The 19,668-nt window shown below is 40.8% G+C and overlaps 1 long non-coding RNA gene across 3 annotated transcripts in view; it reads right to left on the bottom strand.

The window, feature by feature from the left end:
- Positions 1-5,058: 5,058 nt before the first annotated feature.
- Positions 5,059-19,668, bottom strand: part of LOC120370985 — a 74,208-nt gene continuing 59,598 nt past the window's right edge. For all 3 annotated transcript variants that reach the window (XR_005584096.1, XR_005584095.1, XR_005584094.1), the window contains 2 exons: positions 10,788-10,930; positions 5,059-5,807 (listed from right to left, as the gene is read on the bottom strand). This is a non-coding gene — a long non-coding RNA (uncharacterized LOC120370985). The remainder of the gene's footprint in view (positions 5,808-10,787; positions 10,931-19,668) is intronic.

Below are 19,668 nucleotides of genomic sequence, written 5' to 3'. Positions count from 1 at the left end.
CCGCACAGTGCCCTTGCCTGCGGGTATCACCCCTGAAGCTCCCATTGGCCATGGTTCCCCTCTGCTCCCTCCCCACCGCCCCAGGGGCCACAGGGACATGGTGCTGGCCACTTCCGGGAGCAGCACGGGGCCAAGGATCCTGTGCCATGGGGCTGGCAATCCCACAGGCTGGATTGAAAGCCCTGACTGGATCCAGCCTGTGGACCATAGTTTGGCCTCCCCTGGTTTGGAGAGTTGGACCCTGAGGCTGTGATCCTGCAGTTGGAACTCCACAGGTGAACCTTTGTGCCTATTCAGAGTATCATTAAGTTTCAGTGGCACTCCACATAGACGTGGTGGTTTGTGCATGAGGATCCAGTGGCAGGATCAGGACCTGTAAACTGTTTGGGGCCAAGGGTATGTCTACTTCTGTTTGCACAATGGGTCCCTGATCCTGCTGGGGGCCTCTGAGGTGACAATGATATAAATATATATTAAATAAATATTATTAAACATCTTTACACCAACTCCTGGAAAGGACAATCATAATGGAAGGGAGCTTCATTTTTTCCATTTTATTTTTAATTTTGCAGAATTTACAAAATATGTCATTAGATCTCACAGGCTGTTTAAAAAAACACTTTCTTGATAACAGATAGATAGCTAGATCCTTTAAAAGAATAGCAATTACTAATTCTTTTCCCTTGACCCTAACTTGTACAGGAAAAATGATAACAACTATTATCCTAACAAGTTAGCATCTGAGCTCTAAGTATCCAAAGACTGTTAATAATAAACAAATGCTGCTAAAACTAAAATGGCACCATGAATCTTATTCATGTGGGTTTTGCTCCTCTAATTCTTCTGCGGATTCTTCTTCCATGGATAGGTCTTCATTTTTATATAATTTAGATAACAAAAAGACTTGGTCTCATCCTTAATTGGTCTAGGTTTATCGGTTACCATAATGGGATCCTAAAGTCAAATTATAATATTAAAATAGGAACTGTTTTCCTTCTTGGCTGAGTCATTTCACTTACACCAAAGAAAGGTGTTTCGAAAGAAAATGCTTACTCTTGGAAATTCAGACTTGATTCATAATTCACAGATGATCATTTGTCAGTCCTTTGTTGTATCCTACCCATACCCATGGCAGCATGTCTGTGCGAGTGTGGGGTGGACAACACTGGAGTTAATGATCATTATGTTATGATTAACTCCTGTAGAAATTTTCACAACTTGTGACCATGCAGAATGTCCTTCCAACAGCTCTCTCCAAATGACAATTCCCCCCTCCCCCCACCATCCTAAATTTACAGAACCCTAAGCACGTAGAATCCTTTCTTTATAAATACCATGGGGCTGACAGACAAGCTGGATGATGCCAATGCAGCTCAAATCCTTACCCTGAGCCCAGATTTGGAGTCATTGTAGCAGATTTCTTGCTATTTCCATTCACTCCACATACGTCAAACCAAAGGAAACTATATGACCCCAAGAAGTGTGGTAAGATTTTCAAAAGCAAGTAAGTTACTTAGATGCCTTGAAAGTCAAAGTCACTTAGGCACATTTGAAAATCTCACTTATCTTCCAATTGTTATTAACAAAACTCCACATCCCCAGACATTAAAGGTTTTCCCACACACTCTGATAGTCTACTGTTTCATCAGCTGCTTGAAGGTCACCATTATGCACCATTATTTGTTAATTCACAGTTTCTCCCAAGTTTCCTATGGATAGCCTAGGGGAATGTACACTTTGCTTTGGCAGTTATAACTGAATAGAAAGTGTGTGACCCCCGCCCCCCCTCATATTCCCACAAGCCTTCCTCTCTGGAAGCCACTTGCTTTTTGAGATCCATGATTTAACTTCTTCCTGGCTTTATGCAGAGCTTGCAAATGGAAGGGCCCCCAATGAAAGAGATTTTTGCCTTTCCAATTCCATAGCTTTAACCAGACTACATTTCCAACTACTAATGAAAAATCTTAACAGATAGCTTTTGAACTTTAGTCATTTGTCTGTCCAAGATACTACACCAAAAAGTTCTCATTTCTGATGGAATACTGCACTTGACATCACTTTTAGGTAGTCAAGAGTAAGCTTACAGTAGATCTCAGTAGGAAGAAATACATAAGAAATCTTGGTTCAAATGATCTTACATATAATATACTTGCGTATAATATACTACATGCTGAATGGCAGTTGGTTCCGCCTCTCTCCCTCCTCCTTCCTCACAGTCTGACCCTTCTTCCCTTCAGCATCTCCTCTCCCTTTCCTTTCCATTTAGTTTATCTCCTCTTAACTAATAACCCCCTCACCCTTCCCCCAAAAAAGTCATGGAACTAAAGTGATGTTTGCTACTATCATACTGTTCACTCTACTTGCGTGTTCTACCCTTTCCCTGCACCCTGTGTCTGTCTTGTCTATGTATATTGCAAGCTCCTTGAGGTAGGGACTATCTAGTACTTGGTGTTTGTACGGTGCTTAGCACAATGGGTCCCCACTTTTGGTTGGTCCTAAGGTACCACTATAATAAACACGAATAAGTAGTAACACCTATCTCCATTGCTTTAACCTGGGCATGATCAGTCTGTCACTTTCCAAATAAATGCTGTGTGTGCAGAAGAAAATCATATGACACTGGCCGAATTTACATTTATCAATGTAATCAAAAGTAGCTCCACTAGAGTTCTGTTACAATTGGTGCAATACGTCCAATGACTCCATAATAGTTGTATGAGGTTAATAAACTCAGTCATAAAAGTAAAATGATGTCAGCAGCTTTCTGAGCATTGTTTTCCCTGGAATCTTATTGGATTATGTTTTCTTGGATCTGTTCCAAAGGTTCACAGTCTAGGTGTAATCATGGATTTTTAAATATTATTCCTTTCACACACATTTTAGACACAGGGCCCAAACTTCCATTTCAACTTCCAAATCTTGTGAGACTTTTATTATTAATTATTATTAATCATGTGTTGAACACTGTCATTGTGGCTTAGACCTTCTCGAGTTGATGCCCCAAAGGCCCCAGCATTTATAAACTTGTGGATAGATTTGCATAATGCATTAGCAACAGTCTTTCTGCATCTGCTGTTTAGTTACTCTAGTTCATACAAAATGAATCAGTAAAAACTGCCATAATCTATACAGTCCAGCATTTTATTTTGCCACCTTTTAAAACATTTTTATTAACTGTCAGTAGAGTATTTTTATTGATTTAACTGCAATAGTTTTTACAGATACCCACATTTCAATCTGCATATGCAAATATTCACTTTAGAAGTGTTTGCCCATTTATCCAACCATGGAAGAGAAACAAGACATATTTATTTGGTCAATCAAAAGTAAGAGAGAGCTGGAATGGCAAATACTCACAGAAATGTTTGCCATCAATCCATAGTGTTAAAACAAGACACAAGAAGCACAAAAATAATAGTTGTATTTGGTCCTCAACAATAGCCATCTAAGCAATCAGCTGTTAGGGATTCTGTGAGCAGGAAATCAGTCAGAATAGTCACCTGATGAATTTTGCTTATCTATTCGCAGTGACCCATAGGGGCTTTTCTCTGCACAGTGCTGAGCACTTTCAACACCCTCTGAAGCCAAAACGGATGGAAGGTGCTTGGCCCCTGACAGGATCCAGTTTTATCCGACTTTACTGGTACCTAAAAGAAACAGTCATTGTGACTGTCTATTCAGCTTCAGAGAAGAGACATTCTGAACGGGATGAAAGTTTGAACATTGCACTCTTTTATTCCTCAGTTTGGAGGGAAATATATTTGTAAAAGTGATTGGGGTTCCACTTACAAGAGCCTGAAATGACAATTTGTGATGATTCAGATATGTACTTAAAGCAAAGGTTAACACTGAATACTGATAAACTAGGTTTCCTCTGAGATTTGTTACACAATACAGATTGTTGCAGTGGTGTCGGAAGCTCAGAATCAGATCATTAGTTTAAAATGCTGCTCCTTGTCTGTTCTTGTGAATTAATTAAGGCTGAATATCCAGCTTTGAGGCAGGTCTCTTGCTGCTGTCCTCGATTCCTTCTGATAAATGAACTCAAAGTGATGTGGCACTGTGAGCAACCCAAAAACATTGCTCCCCACTGAGACTGCTGCCTAATGTGCCCTACTTCCGTGACCCACTCTTACAGAGGAAAATAAAGGCTGGATGTAGGTCAGGTCTTCAAAGTTTGATCAGTCAGGCTGTTGTCTTAGTTACTGAGAAGTAACAGTGTTCTCTAAAAACAAAACAAACAAGCCAACTAAAAAATAAAAATCTCATAATACAACTAAAGACAATAAGCTAATGCAAAAGGAAGAAAGCTCTATAGTAGGTTTCAAGGCATGTTGAGGGATTATAGGTTTTGCATCCATGAACAGTGCTAAGCTAAATGTACAGTTGTGTGCAACATATTGAAATGAATAATACAGCACAGGGCATTTTCTGGCACTTAGGACAGGCTGGAAGGTGCTGATGTGCATGTTCTGATGTGCAATTAGGGGCTGCCAATTCCAAGGAAATGTAGTGCCGTGTGGTCATCTGAAATAAATTGAAAATAGGGGGATTGGCAAATGAACTTTATTATTTCATTTGTTATATACACATAATTCATGTCCTGTTCATTAGTCAAATTACACAGATATCCTTCATCTTAGTCAAAAGATGAACCAGGGTTATTTTATGTAGTGTGCTACTGAAAGAGAACGATCGCTAGGTGTTGAGGGCAGTCGGTTTCTTGTAAGATCTAACCTTATCCCTCTGTATTATTTTTGTTCATTAAGGATATGTCTCTACAGGAGCTGGAGAAAGGATCTTCAGCTTGTGTAGATAAATATGCAGTCGCTTTGACTGAGCTAGCACACTAAAAATAGAAGTGTAGCTGCAATAGTGCAAGAATTGGGAGGAGCTAGCTGCCCCATGTATAATCCCATCTGAGAACATAGGCACATACTCGAGTGCTCTACAGCTATACTTCTAATTTTAGTGCACTGGCTGGAACAGAGCTAGCAGGGATAAGTCTAAACTGGAGCTGGAGGTATAATTTCCAACTTAGGTAGACGAGCCCTTAGAGTCTAATTCAATGGCGAGTGATGTCAATGAAAGCCTTTCCACCAACTTCAGTGGGCACAGGATCAGGCCCTGACAATTCTCCTCTCATACTGCTGAATCAAGACAAAGTGCTTAAACCTATTGCTTAACTTTATGCACATGAGTAGTCCCATTGACTTCCCTGAAACACAGTCACAAAGTCTGGCATGTGGGTAAGTCGCTTGCTGAATTGGGCCTTACTTTGGGTATAAATCAAGAGTCCAGCCACTGAAGTTAATAGAGTTACAGTGGTCTTAAAACAGAGCTAAAATGAGATCAGAATTTGGAACAAGAGGCAAAAAAAAGTGAGAGCAATGAATGAAAGCAAGGAAGTGGAGGGGAAGGAGGACAACAGCAATGAAATGATCATACAGTTACGTAGGTTCACTATTGTGCAGCTTAGTGGCTTCAAGTCTTCTGAAGGGTTTATCACTATAACATTGTCATTTTATTCCATGAATATATTCTTCCCATCTGTCACTTTATGTCCAAATAATTCCTCTTTATTATCCAGCAAGCCATTTTCATCATTAATATAATCCTCATCTCCTCACTGCACTGATTCTTTTCTTTCATTTCACAGTTCCTGGACAATTACTGTATGTTCATATCATTCTAATCTCCCTCTTCATCATTATCTTCTAGATCAGATTTATTAGCCAATAAGATTTTGTTACTTTCAGATTCTCACAGTAGTGGTGCAGAGAAGCAGGGTTTTCTAGGCTGGTGGTCTGTTGAAAGCCAAATATATAAATGAAGCAGTCAAAAACAATCTTTAGATATTCAGTATATGATTTATATATAATCAATAGGCTATTGATTAAATACTTATTTTAAAAATGTACACAGGCAATGAACTATGCAATGTTTTCCTTATGTTGTTTATGATGGATTGGTGAGTCTGTACTGAGACTTAACCACATGTTTACATTTAGGCATGTGCTTAAGTGTTTTACTAAATTAGGTTCTAACTATAGAAATTATTATAAAGACAGCTGATTGCATGGAATAGTTCATAGAATCATAGAACTTAAGATCAGAAGGGACCATTATGATCATCTAGTCTGACCTCCCGCAAGATGCAGGCCACAAAAGCTGACCCACCCACTCCTGAAATAATTCTCTCCCTTGACTCAGCTGTTGAAGTCCCCAAATCCTGATTTAAAGACTTCAAGTAGCAGATAATCCTCCAGCAAGCGACCCCTGCCCCATGCTGCGGAGGAAGGCGAAAAACCTCCAGGGCCACTGCCAATCTACCCTGGAGGAAAATTCATTCCCGACCCCAAATATGGTGATCAGCTGAACCCCGAGCATGCGGGAAAGACTCTCCAGCCAGACACTCAGGAAAAATACTTTCAATATCCCAACATTGACCCTCGGTACTAATTACCAGTGGTGGCACGTTATTGACCTATTGCCTAAATCACGTTATCCTGCCAAACCATTCCCTCCATAAACTTATCAAGCTTAATCTTAAAGCCAGAGAGGTCCTTCACCCCCACTGTTTCCCTCGGTAGGCTGTTCCAGAATTTCACTCCCCTGATGGTTAGAAACCTTCGTCTAATTTCAAGCCTAAACTTCCCGACTGCCAATTTATATCCATTTGTTCTCGTGTCCACATTAGTACTGAGCTGAAATAATTCCTCTCCCTCCCTGGTATTTATCCCTCTGATATATTTAAAGAGAGCAATCATATCTCCTCTCAACCTTCTTTTGGTTAAGGAAAACAAACCGAGCTCCTCAAGTCTCCTTTCATACGACAGGCTTTCCATTCCTCGGATCATTCTAGTGGCCCTTCTTTGTACCCGTTCCAGTTTGAATTCATCCTTCTTAAACATGGGAGACCAAAACTGCACACAGTACTCCAAATGAGGTCTCACCAATGCCTTGTATAACGAGACTAGCACCTCCTTATCTCTACTAGAAATACCTCGCCTAATGCATCCCAAGACCGCATTAGCTTTTTTAACGGCCACATCACATTGCCGACTCATAGTCATCCTGCGATCAACCAGGACTCCGAGGTCCTTCTCCTCTTCCGTTACTTCCAACTGGTGCGTCCCTAGCTTATAACTAAAATTCCTGTTAGTCATCCCTAAATGCATAATCTTACACTTCTCACTATTGAATTTCATCCTATTACTAATACTCCAGTTTACAAGGTCATCCAAATCTCCCTGGAGGATATCCCGATCCTTCTCTGAATTGGCAATACCTCCCAACTTCGTGTCATCCGCAAACTTTATCAGCCCACTCCTACTTTTGGTTCCGAGGTCAGTGATAAATAGATTGAATAAGATCGGACCCAAAACCGAACCTTGAGGAACTCCACTGGTAACCTCCCTCCAACCCGACAGATCACCTTTCAATACGACCCGCTGCAGTCTCCTCTTTAATCAGTTCCTTATCCACCTCTGGATTTTCATTTCGATCCCCATCTTTTCCAATTTAGCCAGTAATTCTTCATGCGGTACCGTATCAAACGCCTTACTGAAATCAAGATATATTAGATCCACCGCATTTCCCTTGTCTAAAAAATCTGTTACTTTCTCAAAGAAGGAGATCAGGTTGGTTTGGCACGATCTACCTTTCATAAAACCATGTTGTAATTTGTCCCAATTGCCATTGACCTACTCTCTCCTTTAATATTTTTTCCATGACTTTGCATACTACAGATGTTAAACTAACAGGCCTGTAGTTACCCGGGTCACTTTTTTTTCCCCTTCTTGAAAATAGGAGCTATATTAGCTAATCTCCAGTCAAATGGTACAACCCCCGAGTTTAGAGATTCATTAAAAATTATCGCTAACGAGCTTGCAATTTCACTCACCAATTCCTTTAATATTCTAGGATGAAGATTATCCGGGCCGCCTGATTTACTACCGTTAAGCTGTTCAAGTTTGGCTTCTACCTCGGATACTGTAATTTCCAACCCCGCACCTTCATTCCCATCAGTCACTCTGCCACTATTCCTAAACCCTTCATTAGCCTCATTAAAGACCGAGGCAAAATATTTGTTTAGATATTGTGCCATGCCTAGCTTATCCTTAATCTCCACTCCACAATCTAGTTGGTTGTCTTATCATGGCTTAGCTGTACATCCACACTGTAACAATGTTTTTGTCAGAACTATTTAAATACAGACACACACAGAATGACTTATCACTTGGTGCCAGAGCATTCTTGGACTGCTGAGGGGCGCAGGGCCAGCAGCAGAGCCCCACATAAAATGTGGGGGTGCTACAGCACCTCGCGCACCCTAGTTCCCCCTCTATGTGAACTCAACAGTTAACTGTTTAACTGATAAAATTTTAATACATTACACGGTTACTATTTTTAAACCCTATTTACATTCCTAGTTTCCATTAGTTTATTCTATTTAATGCCCTAAAAGAGCATCTCCTTTAGGTCAGAGATGTTCAGAGTCATGAGTTCTGGGCTGCATGTATAGATAAGCATGTATGTGTATTCTTTCACTCAATGATAATGAAGGGGTCTTGCTTTTCAGTTGTCTTTAGTATGCATTCACCAATCTCTCCATTTATTTTAAACTTACTGCAATAATTGTGCCTCTAAAGAACACTTTATCCAAGGATCAAAGGCACATTATGAACATTAATTCTCACTACTCCCCTTGAGATATATACAGTAGCATAATATATATATATATATATATATATATATATATATATATATATATATATATATATATATATATATATATATAAAACAGATAGGACAACTGACATACACAGATGATGAAGTTCCCAGAGTCACAAAGAAAGCCCCTGGCAGAGCAGAGACATGGGGCAGGTCTATACTACAAATTTACCTTGGCGCAGCTACACTGATGTGGCTACACTGCAGTAGCATATTTGGTGAAGGTGCTCTAAGGCAATGAGAGAGAGCTCTCCTGTCTACTTAACTCCACCTCCTTAAGAGGCGGTAGCTATGTCAACAGAAGCAGCGCTCCCGCCAACATAGCACTGTCTACACAGAAGGCAGAGGCATGCACAGGGGGCAAGCAAGGGCACAGACTACCCCTTCTCCCCCTGCCCCCCAATCAGCAGGGCTGAGGCACAGAACTCCTCTGGAGTGGGGGGGAGGAGGGGAGAGAGAGCTCGTCCAGCCACAGGGGTAGAACCAGCTCCTCTGACCACATGGGGCAGGGGGAAACCAGCTCCTCAGGTCACAGGGGACACATAAAGTGGCCACATAATTATTTATCTGCACACTCCTGACAGGGAGTTAAGATTGGGATAACTATCTTAGTTATCGCTCAGGGATATGGATTTGTCATACCCCTGAGCAATGTAGTTATACCCAAGTAAGAATGTAGTGTAGACCAAGCCTTAAACTTCATCCTAATTGTCAGTCCAGTGTTCTAACCAATAGACCTTGCTTCCCATCTCACACAGATAAATAATGTAGCAACAATACAATATGTAGTATTCACACTTGTGGGCATACTTTGTGTATCTTGTACCAATTGATATGAGAGATTTCATAACAAAAATTCAAATTTAAATACTGAATTGATTCAATTATCATTTCCATCCATTAATATTTTGTTTATTTTCTCCTGGATTGTTGATAATTATTTTTTGAAGCTCTGCCGAGAAGGTAAGTGTTTGCATAAAAGTGAAAGAACAGCTGAAGTGCTGGAGTTTATATTTCCTATAGAATACTGTAATAAATATGTGCAACTAATATACTGAAGATTTAATACAATACAACAAATAGCCAAAATGAGGACACACATGTTTTAGTATTCACATCTGCCACTTCTCCTAATTGTAGTCTCATCTGTTTACTTAATAAGCAAACTGTAACCCTCCCCCACCACATGCACTATTGCTAATACTTTACATTAACAAAAAGCATACAGACATTGCTGAGATACAAAGAATATAGTAACAAGATTTGATCTAAAGGCATCTGAATGCACTATGATACTTTGTAGCACAGTACATTTTATATATATATATATGGTGTTATTTCCCGCTATAGAAAATCATCATCATCTAAGTTACAAACTTATAAAAAGGAAGAACAGATTGAACCCCTGGCATAAGAAGATAACAATCTTAGCTCTCTCAAATATGAGGAGCATTTATAGCAAGTGAGAGCTGTAAAAAAGGCCATATGTTAGCTTTTTCAAGCAGCTTAGTTAAAACTGCATCGGGAGTTGGCATGGATGCCAGAATAACAAGGTACATCACAATTTGACCTAAATAATCAGATGTTATCCTTAATATTTACATAGCATGGCCTGTTGCATTTTTATTTAACATCATAGAATATGCAGCCCAAGGGGAAGGAGGCAAAGGTGGCTTTAAATCACCTTTGTATTACCTTGATTTGGAGATGTAGCAAATTAGAGCAACCCTGAAAGCTGCTCTAGTTTACAGCTGCTTTACATGAGCTACCTGTTACAGGCTCACCAGTCTGGAGCAGCCTATATTTTCTGTATGACTCAGTGTTATAGAGTCTCTTCTTTCTGCTCCCACATGTCCCCCAGCACATTCCCTATGCCTGGGGCTTTGAAGGAACAGCACAGGTCCACTCTTGGTGGATGTACTTTTCTCCTGTGTTGGAGGGTGTAACCAGAATGGATGTAAACCAGTATCAGATCAGAATGATAGCATTTTACACCCATTTTGCACAGGTGTGAATGACTCTATAACATGCAAGGCAATGGAAAATCATACCTTCCTGCTCGTCTAGGAAACATATTTGCGTCTTCCTTGGCAGAGGGAAGGTCAAGCAAGGTGTGACATCTTTGAGAATGGTGATAGCCTTGGGGAAGGATGAGGTACTGAGCGGATGTTGAGGAGTTGTTTTGAGGATGAGCCTGGGAAATGCAAATAGTGGTAATAGAGCGTTGGTTGTGAATGTCATCTTGGGATGCTTGTTGTGATAGTAGTTGTAATGGAATGCTTAAGGGATGCAGAGCTAGATAATGAAGGTCCTAGAGATAGCCATAGTGGCCATAGTGGTCGGGTAAGATATTAACATTGGTAGATGATGGCTTAAAGAAGATGACTTCTTGTATTCTAAGCAAAGGAGATAATAGTCTTGATAAATCCCATAGTACAGATGGTAATGGGAACAAGAACAAATTATTATTATTTAGTTGGGGATTGGTCCTGCATTGAGCAGTGGGTTGGGCTAGATGATCTCCTGAGGTCCCTTCCAACCCTGATATTCTATGATTCTACGAATATCTAAGGGAATATTGAAGAAAAATGCACATTTTTGAAATTTTGTGGACATTTGATTAAATACGTTTAATTGATGTGCATTCTTGTGTTATGTATGAGATATTCAATTAGTATAAATAATCCTGGAGTGTAAGAGTCTGAACCAGTTAGCTGGCAATATAATTACTTAGGCACTCTGATACCATGTAATTGGGCACAGCAAAAATGTGAAGGGTACAACAGATTCACCACATAGCTTGGAACCTCTTGCAATTTCTCACAAATAGAAGGCCATCCCAATTCCAAACAACAAACATCTGCTCAGGGATTCATTCTACTGTCACCCTGATGAGTACTCAGATACAAAAAATAAAAACAATAAAAGACCTCAGGATTTACCCCATAATGATTAATATACACATCTTAGAACTGTTTGAGGTACACTCGACTTCACATCAAAACTTCACTATATGGCCAAGATGTGCACTAGCCAACACTCCTAAATGGTTATCGGTGTCTTATTACTTAATTAAAACCTCCTGTGGAGCAAGAGGTGTCATGAAAAATACTATAACTCGTTCAGCATGGACCCAACCTGAGTGACTTTCAACTCTACTAAAGGTTTCAACCTCTATGCAAGGTAAGGCCAGTTGCTGACTAAGTTAATTTATTCAAGTGCCAGCAACTGTCTGGGTTTTAATCATTTTGTGAAATGTTTTTTTTCTGCTATCGTGTAATTAGCACATTTCTAAGGAAGAGCAGGGAAGGGAAAGGAAAGGAATTCCCAGAAGGCATAACTTTTATTCTCTGCTTTCTTTATATCCAAGTGCACTGTAATGGAAAGAGAACACTTATTGCTTGGGGAACACAAACTTCCATTTGGGATCAAAGCCAACGTATAATATGCAACTGATCAGTCCTGTTCTTGCTGGCAAGTTATCTTGATAATGGGAAATACTTACAGAATGTTAGCAAAATGGACAAAGTAAAAGAACTGGCTTCTAAAAGAGTCAATCTCCTGCAAAGAAAAAAGGTAGTGACTGTCTTTAGCAGGGCTGGCTCTAGGTTTTTTGCCGCCCCAAGCAAAAAAATTTTTGGCTGCCCCCACCCCAGCCCTGGGCTCTCCCCCCCCCACACACCTGCACCCTCCTTCCGCCACAGCCCTGGGTCATTGGTAACTTGCTCCCAGGGTGGGTCATTCAGCAGGAATTTTGGATGTGCACAGAACACAGACAGGACTGGTTCCCATATGGTTACAGAACTGCAGTAAAGTGGAACAATTTTCAGTTTGTGTGATTGGAGGATATCTGGATGTATATTATAAGACTGTCCTCCATAAAGGAGGAAAAATTGAGGTGCCTTTATTATTCTTTTGTTCCACTCTTTGTTTCTATGGGGAATTTGCCAATGCAATATCACTGTCTTCCTTTTAAACAAATACAACTTAAAAAAAAAAAAAAGCAATGGCTGTTGAAAATAGCAATTCCAGTCCTAAAAACCACTGGGAAGCATTTCTTGCTCAATTTTATCCTACTTTTTCTATAGCAAATTACAGTGGCTGAGTATATTTGATTTGGGAGAAATGAAGTAACAGCTGCCCAGACTGAGTTTGAGCACTCCTGAATTTTGAGGTGTTCAAATCTGGAAGGCAGGTTCTAGATTCCCTTTCTGAATATTAGCTAAATCTGGAAAGGAAAAGTCAATTTCTGCTTCCATGGCTCAGAAGTGGAAATCCTCCTATGTACCTGGTACTGTATCTAAAGCTGCCAAAGTCCTCTAGTAGAGCCTCCCATCCCTTACTTTTCATTTTAAATTCTAGTGGGATCCACATACCTCCCTTGCTAGGATTCAGATAGAGAGGGGCACTGTCCATTTAGTCCACCCAATTCCTTCTTTGGGGGCTGCAAGGTGAGGTCACACTAGTATCCCTAATCCAGTCTGGGGATGTCTTCTGAAGGGGATATCTGGGCCAAAGCCTTCTACTCCTTGGACACACTTGTTCCCCATTCACAGTGCCACCCCACTCTAGCAGTGAGCTCTCCATTCACAGCAAGCTGCAGCATGAGGTTTCAGCTACCATACTCCCTCCCCCTCCTTTTCCTGTTGATAGCGACCAAGGGAATGCTGGGAAATATAGTTCTTTCCCTGCTCCAGGGCTGGCTCTATAGGCAGGGAGCTAACCAAGGAACTACAGCTCCCAGGGCCCCCTGTTGGTTCTCAGCTCCCAGGCTGGAACCCTGCCGCTGCCACCCCTGCAAATGGGCTGCCCCAAGCACCTGCTCACTTTGCTGGTGCCTAGAGCCGCCCCTGGTCTTTAGAAAAGTGCCTCTTGAAGAAAGCACAGCATCAGCAGCAGTGCTGTGGATGAATAGACAGCTGCTCATCCATCTGGTGTTTGAAGGAATTATGCCATCAAGAAGACTATATGAGTTAAAAGGGATAGTATATTAGCTTTTTATTTTTTTAAAATCCTCCTACAAAGGTACATACATATGTTTCTTTATCAGTACTTTGAAGAAATCCGAGTATGATGTAATGTAGACTTTGCTGCATTGATATACGATTGTATCAACCTGCATGGGCATTTCATAATTACCATTACTTTAAATTCATGTACCATCTCTTCCTTTTATCCACCACCATCCCTACCTGGTCTATTTATGCAGACCTTATTCCAGTAAAAATGTTAGTATTCAGTCCTTTATGCCAAATACAGCACGGTTGCATGGCACCAGTTTTGGATGCACCACAAACAAGTGCCGTTCTTTCTCTCCATACATCATTAATTCTCTGAGACTAACAATCTTTGTGTTTGTGTGAACTGTAATCAGGGCACAATGCAGGTTCAAGGGAAGAAGTAGAGAAGAAATAAAAAATTCTGCTGCTGTTCTACTGTAGAATGTCATGTGGTGGTAAAGAAAAGGCTATATACAAAATAACAAAAAATGTGAGCGTGCCTGTATAAAAAATTTCTAGTTACTGCTAATTTTTTACTCCTTAGATTTTAATTGCATTAATCATCTGCTTTACCCTGGTCAAAGATTAAGTGATTCCTGTGGATTCTGTTCATTAAGGGCCAAATCGTGTTACATGGAGCAAAACTGTGTAAGTGAAATTTGCTCCATGCAAGAAGTTTCAGAGGAGAGGAATGGAATCCTTAGACCCAGATAGCCAGGCTGCCTGTACAGCTAGGCTTTACACACCATACCAGGGAATGAAGAGAAGAAGCACCCAGTGCCTGGGGTTTCAGAGCAGAGGACTATAGAATGCATGAGCTAGATGAACACATCCCCACCATGATTCCAGTCCTGTCCACAATCCAGCTCCTGGGGAACATTGAGAGGAGACCAGAGGACCCTGCATAGGCTCTCCTCAGCCTGCACTGCAGAACCATCGCATTTGTGCTTTTTAGTGCATGTATCGAGAGCCAAGGTTTACGTGATTTACTTGCAGAAAGACTGAAATGCATTATATGGGGTTGTGCCGAAGCCCATTGAAGTCAATGGAAATCTTTGCTTTGGATCAGGCTATAGGTAAACAACACTGGGGAGACAAATTTTGTAACACAGTGGTTTATTTCTTCTATGGTACTTTGCATCCGACATTATAGGTCACAAATGAAGAGAGATATTTGGCCTCACACCTGTAAACATAGGTGCACATCCCAAAACCTGCACACAGCCAGAAGCATCTGTTTTAGAAGAGTCCAAACCTACAATTACCAAGATATTTGTCTTGATTTAATTATAAGGTTTTAACTGTTTTTCCCTCATCTTTTTTTCTTTGTACCGATTCAGGGCCCAATCCTGCTACCTTACTCGCATGAGTGGCCTCATTGAAGCCAGTGAAATGATTTACATGAGTGAGGACTATTGGACCGAGCACTAATGCATAAATAGGTGATGGAATGCATAGTTGTATTTAGAATTGTAATGAAAACCATGTGCAGTGCAACAGCAAGCACTCTCTTCTCAGGAGCCTGATCGATACAGTATAGGTCTGATCCAAAACCTGTTGAAGTCAATGGGAGCCTTTCATTTGACTTCAATGCACTTTGGATTAGGCTCTGTATACTTCTGAGGGCTCTGAAGTAGCATTTTCATGCTTCAGTCAGGCCCCAATTCAGTAGGGCAGCAATTCTCAACTGGGGGTTTGGGGCCCCCTGTGAGGCTGTGAGCAGGTTTCAGGGGGGATGCCAAGCATAGCTGGCATTAGACTCTCTAGGGCCCAGGGCAGAAAGCCAAAGCCCCACTGCAAGGGACTGCAGCCTGGGGCCCTGAGCCCCACAACCCAGGGCTGAAGCTGAAGCCTGAGCAACTTAGCTTCATGGTGCCCCCTGTGGTAGGGGGCCCTGAGCAATTGCTCTGCTTGCTACCCCTTAATGCCAGCCCAGGCTTTAAATGCAGAAAAATATTTGTTGTGGCACAGCTGGGCCATACAGTTTTTATTGCATGTTGGGGCGGGGGGCTCAGAAAGAAAAAGGTTGAGAACCCGTGCAGTAAGGCATTTAAACACGAGTAATCCCTCTTGAAATCAATGAGGTTCATCACATACTTAAGGTAAGGCATGTACTCAAGTACCTGGCTAAGTCAGGACATGTGCATGCATCTCTGACCAGAAGCCATGTAAGCATAACTGCCATGGAATTTCTTAGGAGTTCCTACCTAATCCACATCTGGATACTGAAAACTTTCCTCTTTGCAAAGTACAGCAGTGCTACTCTTATGTCCCTGCTTGTTTGTTCTATGAAAATTGTGGCTGCCACTACCTCATTAAGGCTGCATGAAACATCTGTCTGTCTTTAAACACATAATCAACCTCCCCATGGACAAAGCTGACAAAGTATGGGGTTTTTTGTTTGTTTTCATATTTTCCCTTATGCCAATTTAAAAAACAAACCAACTAGATATTTTGTGCTAAATGTCTTTGATAAACCATGTTACTGGCAGCATGTTCCACTTCAATTAAAGTCTTTGCAAAGAGCTAAAAAGACAGGCACTAGGAATAAAAATGATCAAAGCTGACACTGATTGTGCACTGCTCTTAGTGGTTCAAAACTGCATTATCACTTCTGTTTCCACTAGCTGACAGATTAATGATTCCGCCAAAATATTCATGCCATATTCCATTTTCTAGTGCCAGATGAGACTTCTACTTTCAGATGTTACTGAAGGAAGATTCCAAAGTGCACCATGGGAAACACTAGTCATTAAAAAGCCCTACTTCGTGTCTCCCTTGACGCTGCATCATCATATTACAAACACATTTGTGCCAGAAAAATGTGACACCATACAATGAATTGCAGAGTTAAAAAAAAAAACGGGCAGTCATTTATTTGGAAGATTGAGGAGATTAAAATATAAATTAGGCATTTTTTTAAAAAAAATCACACATGCTACTTCCTATCAGAACAAAACTAAACCTCTAATGAAATTCAAAGAAACTAGACAGCATTTTTTTTAAATACATGCATTATGTCGCCATAATGATTAGAGAGGACTTCATCCAATAGACCAGACTGGATTCTTTAAATATCCATTTAGGTAATTTGAAAATATAGATATAGCTGACAGAATGGAATGGAAGCCATTCCACTCCATCATGTATTCTGGCATCTGTTATCTGTAATAAACATCCTTATAAAAATACATTCATGCAAAAACTTTAGTCTTCATGGCAGATTTGGGTTTCAACTCACTTCTTGTTTTGATTGAATTTTTAAATTTTTCATTTTTCAGATTGTCAAACACAAAAATTCCATGTGATGGAGAAAAAATGACCTTTGCATTGAAGCCATTTATGAATGGTACAGTAGAACCACAATGCTAGTGAAGCCAGAGAATACAAAGGGCTGGAAGAAGGAGGTGAAATAACCAGTTGGTAGTGGGCTGATGAGCTGGGCCTGATTCTCCTCTCACTAGCACCAGTTTTATGCCCATTACACCATTGATGCCAATTGGTTTACTCTTGATTTAGGCCCAACCCAGCAATTCTTCCTTACTCAACGTTTCAATAGAATTTAGGCATGTGGGATAGGGAGTAACAAAAGCATGTGCTTAAATCATTTGCTGAACTGGGGGTCTATACAGGTGTGAGAGACTGAGCAGGCCCGTTAGGTCTGTTTAGGGCAGAGGTAGGCATAATGGGCCTGATTTTCCACTCAGACCACTGTAAAAAATCCAAAGTCAATGAAGTTGTACTTGTGTAAGTAACTAAGGAGATGATCAGCTTCAGGGCTTTGAGGGGTGCTGAATGGTATGTGCTCAGATGCAGTGTGCACTCTGCCCTAGAGTGTAGGAGAGAATGGATCCTACACATGCAGGGCCAGCTGCAGGCACCAACGGAGGAAGCATGTGCCTGGGGCATTCTTGGGGTGGCACAGTCTGGGCAGCTTTTTTTTTTTTTTTTGGTGTGTGCTTGGGGCAGCAAAAATGGTAGAGCCGGCTCTGTACACATGCCCATAGCATGTCAGGTCACACCCACTGTGGAATCAGCAGTACTAACAGTCCACCTTCCTCACTCTCGGGAGTGTTTGCCATATCATATTTACCTCCTGCATGGCTACACTGGCTAACTGGGGAGGAATAACCCCCCTGCACCATTTCCTCTCTCTAATCCATCCCTTCAAGGGAAGCCACAATTTGACCTCTTTTCTGAGAGGTAAGGGCATACAGATTTGTGCCAGAACGTTAGTGTACAGGGCTGCTAGTATTCTTCCTGTAAAGGTTTGTAGTCCAGTTGTAAACCCTTGAAAATATGGGTTTATAATTTAAGTACTCACCCTCCATTAAATATAAATGTGTGTGCTGCTGCACAAAAGCCCAGATTCTTTTCTTTATAACCCAAAATTGCTAACTGGAGACCATGAGATGAGCATGGTGGGCAATCAAGTAAATATTAACCTCAAACAAAATGTGACTCCACTCAAAGCTTGGTAATAGTCTAAATAAAATAAATGCAGGGAATCAGGGAAGGTCGAGGTCTGGAGGTTCAATTCAGTTTAAACTGACACTTAAAACTTGTGATGCTTATCCAGACTTTATCCAGCTTAAGTTTGCATCCTCACTGCAAAGTGGGTAGGTTCCAGCCTAAACCACATTTCCTGCTGGGTCAGCTAGCTTGGGCCTGAAACATCTCCAAACCCAAGTCAGAGGGTTATGTGGGTGGAGGGATGGGGGAGTTAAGCTAACACACAGGTAAGAGCCAGGGTTAACTATGCCATGAAGATATACCCTAAGACAGGGGTTCTCAACCTTTTTCTTTCTAAGGCTCACCTCCCCGCCCCCAAATAAAAACCCCATGGCCCAGCTGCACCACAACAAATGTTTTTCTGCATATAAAACGTTTTGTAAGCTGTCTGATACACAAGTTTCTTCTCCCCTCCCCCTGCAATAAATAAAGCAAAAAAAAAATAATCACAAACTTTCCTTTGCACTGGGTAGCTACATGTAGAAGATACTGGAGAACATATTTTATTGCGTTCAGCAGGAAATATTTTAACGTTGAAGAACTTGAGGTCCCCACACACCTTGTGGCCCTGCACTTTTGGTAATCACTTACACCAGGGCTAAGTGAGTGTAACAGGTTATTGTTCAGATCTGGTAGTATTTTACATCCACTGGGGTGTTTTTGTTGGTGGTGTTTTTAATGTGCCATTTGAACCTTGAGCTTTGTTCAGCTAGGCTTCTAAATATCTGATCTTCTGAATTCTGCTGAAAGAAGACCCATTGTTTCCAGGAAAGCCTGCCGTTATCATAACACTAAAAGCACAAGCCTGACAGCTTTGTAAGAGCAGGTACCTATCAACTGCAATGTGGCAGTCAGTTATTCATCCATCCATCTCCTGCAAAGTGACACAGCCTAAAATAAATTTAAAAAGCCTTTGGTGTTGTTAGCATTTCTTCTACATATATAAGGAATCATAATTATCTAAGACATTCTTTTTTTAAAGAGAAAACTGGTTAACAACAGTATTCTTGCAATGTGCGTATGCCCTGGAATTAATTTGGCAGGTCTGCAAGCCAATGAAAAGGCAAATTTCCTTCTGCTTTTAGGAGCCTGCAAAGGTTTTTTCTTCCCTTCCTCTGTAACCATGGTAGTTAACAGGGCTCATGTAATGTTGCATTAGGCTGGTTTGTTGTAGCAGCCTTGACTGTTTGTTCCAATATACAGTGTAATTTAATGAATCAAGTTGTCAGATTTAAAGTATAGAATATTTTCCACATTATGTTCCAATAAAAGTATGAATTGTAAATCTTTTATGGCTGTGGAAACTGTATAAAGTCATCCTGATAATCTGAGAAGCACATGGGGGCGAAGGACCTCCATGACTTTAAGATTAAGCTAGATAAGTTTATGGAGGGGATGGTATGATAGGATAACGGGTTTA

This window comes from Mauremys reevesii, linkage group 8 (assembly GCF_016161935.1).
Source record: "Mauremys reevesii isolate NIE-2019 linkage group 8, ASM1616193v1, whole genome shotgun sequence".
Lineage (NCBI taxonomy): Eukaryota > Metazoa > Chordata > Testudines > Geoemydidae > Mauremys > Mauremys reevesii.
This window is presented reverse-complemented; position numbering and strand designations above follow the sequence as displayed.